Below are 7,539 nucleotides of genomic sequence, written 5' to 3'. Positions count from 1 at the left end.
ATGGCAAAGAGCGTGCCGCAGCCCGAATTCGGTAACCAAGTGTAAACAAAGGACTTGTTTAAATATTTGATGCATCTCCGGCATTGACAAAGCTACTGAAAACAAGCGCACCAACCAGCATTCGCATCTAACGGTACATGGGTTGACTTTTGGACGTCCTACCAAAGGACGCGGCGTATGGGACCATCTCTTAAAATGAGCCAAACCGGCATTCGAAATATAGTGAGTTGTGTAGTGAGTTTAGTGAGTGTGTATTTGTCCAGTGTTACCTGTGTCGTCAGTTACATCTTCAACTAAATATTAAAGAGCGCAGGCACAGGTAGGTGAAAATGTTGCTTAACATATTGTAAAAATTAATACATATAAAACAACAAGTAAATAGAAGCGATGTCTTTTCTGAAGAAAAGAACTGCTATCACAATTTCGTTTATCATCAAACCTACAAGCTATTCTAAATAAGATGAGATATTGCTAAACCCGCGTGGGAACTCTCTTAACAAACCCAATCCAATTCGGTTGGACAGTTTTTGCGCTATAAAACAATCTCTAACGCTTCTTGTTCGTTTACATTGTGAAGTTATTTTTCTTGTCACTTTCATGTCCAGCGTGAGTAAAACTAAATCAAAACGAAACAGATACCAAAACCACGAGAAAAACGAGTTTAATCCAGATTCCAAACAAGGCGACAAATGAAACCTTCTTGCTTGCCTGCGTTGTTCTCTTTCCGTACACTTCCAAAAGGTCGTTGGAAAGGATCACGACATGACGAATCGTACTATAATCTTGTGGCACATCCCTTTTAGGGAAATTCCCGCAGTGTTCTTTCCTCCACTCATTACGCCACCGATTTGTTTGTGAAATTCGGTGTTTTGTGGTCGAATAATTTATTAGTTCATACAACCGGCAGGCTGGCCCACCATCAATATAGTAAGTTGCGCGATGCAGCGCGCAAAGAATTCGATACAATGCGAAGGCGCGCGCTACGGTCGATCGGGGTGGATTCGTGTTTCGCAAACTGATGAATATAAATTAAGCCATATATAAATTGGTTCTCGCTTCATCTCCAATACTCTCGGCGGACAAACTGCGCCACCATGCTTTAACCATGCCCGGTGAGTGCTGATTTGGACCGGAGCAGATGCATGCAAATAATTATTCACAAGCAAATGTCGGTTCCTCTTTGCAAGCAACCTCTTCCCAAGTCTCACGGGTGTCGGTAGGCCAACAATTATAGGGATGGAAAAAAGCATAATCCATGCATGCCCATGTCCCATGGCATACAGCCACAGAAATATTTCAATAACAGTGATAAAGTGGGTGTTACCGGAACGATATTACCTCTCCATTTCAGGCTCGTCACTGTGTCAAAGCTGCAAAAAAGTTGCAAAAATTCAAATTAAAACCATTCAGCAGTACAATCGCATACAATCATAAGTAACCAGGAATACAAATCATCGTTCCATACCATCAAATGTCCAGAATGCCGAGCCAAAGACGCTCAGCGCACAGGTTGCACAGATGCATCACCCGGGGTTTTTTGTGTAAAAGCAAGTCCCCGTAACAGTATCGTAACAGCACCAAAGGGCAGAACAGCCCAATATTCAAAACTGTAATAATGCTCCAAATGTCAAAATGTGGCTTTGGTAAAATAGTTTATGTCTGAGGAATGAATCACCATACGGGGCAGCCGGTTGGCACTTCCATTTTCTTACCGAACTGTGAAGCCGCAAAAATTGTCCGTTTGGCCCGCTAAATTGGAATCGCGATCGAAGGAATTACATCGTTGTTTCGCCACTCAAACAAAAAAAAACCATACGCGAATTCGGATCGGTTTTGTTGCTTCAACATTTTCGGGGCGGATCGGAATGTTGATGGGCTCTGTGTTGCTTTTCTACTACTGCCACAGCATATCGTCTCAATGCAGCTCTGTACCAGGCATGGGGCTTAACGTTTCGATGCTGTCGACAACATTGTTTTATTAGACATTCTTTTAGAGCTTTTTTTTGTTTCTTTATCTCATAAGACTGTAAGCGCTGTAGACTGTAAATATGCTGAAAGTGAGTGTAACTGATGTGTTTCTCAGGCGCTTATTAGAGTGCCTAAAATGAACAATTGTTATTCAACAACTAACGTGGATCAAGGATCGGTAGGTAAGCATTTAACTTATTTCTACCAATACAGATTTAACATCTTGAATGTTTTGTAGATGTATCTAATGATTTGGAAGTGCCATATGGATGTGCCAGTGCCAACTGTAGAATGAATAGCATCGATATAAAAATAATAGTAGAGTGATTGAGAACACAACCTTCGAAGAATGTAGAATGGAGGATTCTACTGCGGTAAGTAAAATTATTATACAAAAAAGTACAATAATCTTTCTCGTTTTGCTAGGTGTTTGGCTGGAAGCATGAGAAATGGCTCTGAGGTCTCAGAAATGCGGAATTACACCACTGGAAATTGAAAGGAAAATGATTCAATTCTAACTTTAAATTTTGAAACTATATTTTAAAATTTAACAGTGAGCTAAATATGAGTAGATTTAAAGAACTTCAACATATAAGAAACAATTGTCTGTATGTGGAATGTAGAATGTAGATAATTGTGTAAAACAAACTATTTTGCTGTAGGCAATAGAAAAATAATTTTAAACTATTTTTCGTTAAAGAAACAATCACAAAACATGAGAGGCAATATTGAAGTAGATGCAGTGAAGTACGTGAATCCCGAGACCACACACATACACAGCTAGTGTGGTGTTTGTGCGCTCGAGTGATGATAAATTGTGATCAGGATTGTTGTTTGCTTTCATTCTTCTACACCGTAAAACAAACAATCACGCTCTTCGTAAGCGACACACGACAAGTTTGAAGAAATATCAAGATTAATAACTGTCACCACGTGATGTGGAACTGGACCGGCGAGCGTGGATGAAAACTGTCCCTAAAACCAGGCGAGCGTCATAATCTACCGGAGAATGTTGAGTAAACGTGTATACCACACACTGCGGGATACCACCACCGAGATTAAGGTGAAAATGATAAATGAAGAACGAAGCAAAACCGACTGACGGCTAGGGGCCGCAGGATAGTGATCGTGATTCGGAATCGGATTAATAACCCATAAGAATGGTTGTATACGGGTTTGAAAACTAACCGTAGAGAAATGTTACTAGTGTTTGATAATGGAGAGTTAAAAGATGCCTAGAAAATGTAGCAGGAAACGTTCTGTTAGACTCAATTATAATTCGCTGTTGAGTAGTGCACAATATAGGTTATGGCGTGAGGTTTTTAAAAGAGTAAACAGATGCGGCTATTATTGTTACATCCTGACAGTATCGAAGCACGAAAGGTCCATTGTGCTAGTCCATGATAACAAAACCGGACCCAGCAACTACATGCAGAAATAAATATACTTCGCCAAAGCAAACATTCTTGTTCGAAGTCGATTAGAAATGGTCCGGTTCCGAAGACTTCCTTCCTAAACCTGCACAAATACAGTCGGCATCTTTACCTTAGCTGTTGAGCTTCGCTGTCTGCACCTGTCTGCCGCTCCAGCGCACGAGGCATGCAACACTTACGGTGCAAGATAATCACACCGAGCGTTTTTCCCCGCTTCTGCCATATCCATCCCTGGTTGGTCGCGCTTACAACTAACATCCAGAACACACCCCAGTTCCGTTTGCGAACCTGGTGCTTGCTGCGACTGGTTTCGCGGATTGGGTGTGGGCGATGATTTATGGGAAGGCTCCATGTGTCGGAGCCACTAAACAGTGAACATTGCCCGGTATGACCGAGGCAAATAGGTAACACCGTTCGCTGTGTGATGCATCAGACAGTTATGTTGATTTATGGATGTACGATAATCAGAGGTCAGCCGGTATTCGTTTAACCTTGCGGTGATGGGTTATCTTCATGAAGGGAATTCTTGCCGCTTACCGCTACCGTGTGGCGGGAAGGACATGTAGCTGGAATGTTATACTCACTTTGCTGCAAATTTTAAGAAGTATGCATATGCTTGCTGCTTGCAACTCTTCTCAACAATTGCTATCAACATACCGATTTAGCTCCATAAATTGTAAACTCATGCAACTCTTACCTAACTAAAAACTGATAGATTGGAACTAGTTTTTCCAATGTTGGTTTATGTCTTGTTCAACCTGTCAATCAATTGATGCAATAGTTACTGACTCTAATCTTAATTGGGATTTGATTTTGAACAAGAATTAATCATGGTTAATACCGTACTACTTACTGCGCTGGATCTTACGGATCTCTCTCTATGCTGCTTCAATAACTTATGCGGCGGAACCTTGTGAGCCAACATATAATCGTACACACTTCTACACAAGTGATCTACATCGACAACACGCCGCTTAAAGCTGGCTTTGTCAATCAAGATTCACTCGCCGCTTATGAACTAGGGTAATAATCGAAGCTTACAGTAGCTTTTGCTTTGAATCGCTGTTCATCTTTTCTAAGCCGGGTAGTATTTATTGGACCATCTCGTACTTTCTACAGAATATCGCAATGAGACAAAAACGAATGGAAGTTTAGATTACACGCCAATCAAAATGTATGAATCAAAAAAAGATGTCAATCCTTTGTGGAATGTTTCGACAATAACCGTCCGTCTTACCCAAAAATGTAATACAATTAAAAGTGTAATTAAAAAAGAAAATAGCTTTTAAATATTATTTAACAGGACAAAATGCACTAGACATCATTATTCATGTGCATAAAGAGATTCAAATTGTTCTTCAATCACCACTGCGCCTGCAGGACGGCAATGCCTAAGATATAACACAATGTAGCATACCTTCAGGCGTTTTTCGATATATTGGTCGATGATACATTGGTGATGGATCGCTGCCCTAGAATAACGTAGCTTTCTTACCTTTGTTCTGCGTTATAAAAAATATGTGAATCATTTTAGTAATGTTATGTTACCATTAATGTTACGAAATTTAAGCTGCAATGAATTTTGAACATTTCTTCACCTATTGCAAACAATTCTAAACGAAATGATGTTTTGAGTAAGGATATTAAAAAGCAATGCAAAATAAATTGCTAAACCATTTGAGAGAACAAGAATGATGAAGTTTATTTATTATTTCATAATGGGAAACATTTTAACAAAAATTGAATTCATTTAGCTGATTTTACGAATTCGCGAATTGCTTGGATTTTAACATATAAATCATATGGCGATAGTTTTAATTCGATAATTAAATTTAACCTTCAACAGTCCTAAATAACAATTAAATTGAAAAAAAAAGATACAAAAATAGTTCAATATTTATCTTCCTGAAACTGTTGTTTGATTGTGGTAAAGAAAAATTAATGCAATTAAAAATAAACTTGACCGTAGGAGAACAATAAAATTTGTCAATTGTTATACCTGCGTGCCGAACGAGATTCGAGTACCCCCGCGTGTGTTAGGAAGATACAAATCTGGCGCAAGATGAGTTCTACCGCGAAGCTTCACCATCTTAGGAGCGGATTATGTTGCAATGCATTTTCATTAAGAAGAAAATGCACCCACATCGGGTTCCTGCATCCCAGTGGCTTGATCGTTACAAAATTATCTCATCATCACTGTTTTCATCCTGGTAGATGATAGGAGAGAGACTTGGCGATCGTTCGGTATGGAACGGTGGTCTCATGAACCGTTGTTGCGATCCCTGCATGTTCGCATCTTCCTTGCCACTGCTGCACACAAATTTATCCGTGATCGTTGCATGTGGCTGCTTGCATAGGGTGTTGCCTTTGGGTGTTTCTTCTGCTAGCCGATCGCCCGCTGCCTTTCGCTGCTCCGTGTGGTCTTCACATCCATTAAACACCTCGATGTACGGTTCACCGTACATGGTGGCAAGCGTAGGCAATGATTTGTTCTTGAGTGCCTTCTCCACGGCCAGGCCGATTTGCGAGTAAAGCTGCTGGCTGCTGATGATGCTTACTTCCGGTGGTTTTTCCCGTACCAGGCCACCGTTGCTGGGACCCGACCGTAGCAACACACGACGCTCCGTTGGGTTCAAGTACATCATTCTTGAAGACGGCGTCGGTGGGACACTTTCGTTGGATCTTAACGGCACGAGAAAAGTATTGTATGCGGGACGATTTCTTGACTCCATCGGCGTAGGAGGAGGTTCGACGTACATACGCTCCAGAGGGCTAAGCAGCACTGACGGATTACACGTTCGGGTGTGTTCCGTTGCATTGTGATGGTTAAGTGTCTGCCGATTGGTTTCCATCAGTTCAGGGACAAGATTGCGCATTCGGGATGGAGTCAAAAAGGAAGTTTCGGTCGATTTGGAACACTGCGTTGGATAGCGTGGTGGTGAGCGATAGGGAAGATATTTCCGCTCCAGTTCCTGTTCCCTCGGTTCCGGTGAGGGTGTTTCCTCGATGTGTATTTCCTCGGTGGGTGGTTGTGTGTGTTTTTTGTCGTTTGGATTTTTCTTTTTCATCTGTGGCGGCTGTGCCGCTTTCGTCGTTTTAGAAGAGGCCGAAGTTTTGGGGTTTGCTGTTACTGCGGCAGATATTGATGGTTTGGGGGAATGTTCTCCTTGTTGCTTTCGCTGCTGCCTTCCTTGGATGTTTTTCCCATCGTCCCGTTCGTTGGCGTAGCTCGACAGTTTGGTTTGGCGCATCGAGCGCCTGGTCCCGGTACCTGCGGAACATGTTTTAGAGTCAGTAGAGGTAAGCTTAGGGTTAGCTTTAATACGAGTCACTTGTTTACGATTCGGTGCAGGTTTCTTCTTCGTTACCGTTGGTTTTTGCCGCTGCCACTGCGTACCGACAGTTATCCCTGCCAGCTGCTGGATGCACTGAACAGCCTTTTCCTCCACGGATGGTCGTTTGGGGGCAGGGACAATTTTGCGAACCAGTAGGGTTTTCCGCAACGGTTTGCCGGTTGCTTCACGGTTCTGCTGTTGTTGGTTGCGTCGTATGAATTGCTTAGTCCACCGCATCAGCCGTTCCCGGCTGGCTATCGTCTCACGTCCGTACACCGTCATGTGCTTCTCTAGGATGTTTGCCATTTTCTTGTCCAATTTGGAAGCGATCGCTTTGTACGTTTTGTTTGCCAAACATTCCTGCAGATACTCGATCTCTTTCTTTTTGCTGTTGGCAGATTTCTTTTTCTTCTCCTTGGCCGGTGATGGGAATTCGATGCCGTACTGTTTTGCGATATCGTGCAATATAGCGGTGATGGATTCTGGCAGTGTGCTCTGATCTTCTGCCTCCAGCTCAGACCCAGGATCTTTCTGTTGCTCCTGCTGATGATGCTGCTGTGCAGCATTCTCGTCATTTTGGGGCTCTGTTGTTTCCTCCACTACACCCGTCTGGCAACTAACTGCGGCACATTGTACGAGTGGCAATGGTTCGGTTTGGGTCGTACCCACGGTAGTATTTTTAAAAACGGGCTCATCTGTTTGACTTTCCGCTTCAATAAGGATAACAGGTGGTGGTGCGGGTGGCGATGACCCTAACAAGCATTCCTCTGTTTGTACATCTACGGTGGCGGTCGGTTTACGGA

At 42.4% G+C, this 7,539-nt stretch overlaps 1 protein-coding gene across 1 annotated transcript in view; it reads left to right on the top strand.

The window, feature by feature from the left end:
* Nucleotides 1-233: 233 nt before the first annotated feature.
* The window catches only part of LOC128301958 (E3 ubiquitin-protein ligase LRSAM1-like), a 93,290-nt gene continuing 85,984 nt past the window's right edge, over nt 234-7,539 (top strand). The window contains exon 1 of the mRNA XM_053038645.1: nt 234-319. The gene's annotated coding sequence lies outside the window, so the exon portion shown is untranslated. The remainder of the gene's footprint in view (nt 320-7,539) is intronic.

Source organism: Anopheles moucheti, chromosome 3 (genome assembly GCF_943734755.1).
Source record: "Anopheles moucheti chromosome 3, idAnoMoucSN_F20_07, whole genome shotgun sequence".
Taxonomy (NCBI): Eukaryota; Metazoa; Arthropoda; class Insecta; order Diptera; family Culicidae; genus Anopheles; species Anopheles moucheti.
The sequence above is the reverse complement of the archived record's forward strand: the minus strand, read 5'-3'. Positions and strand labels throughout refer to the sequence as shown.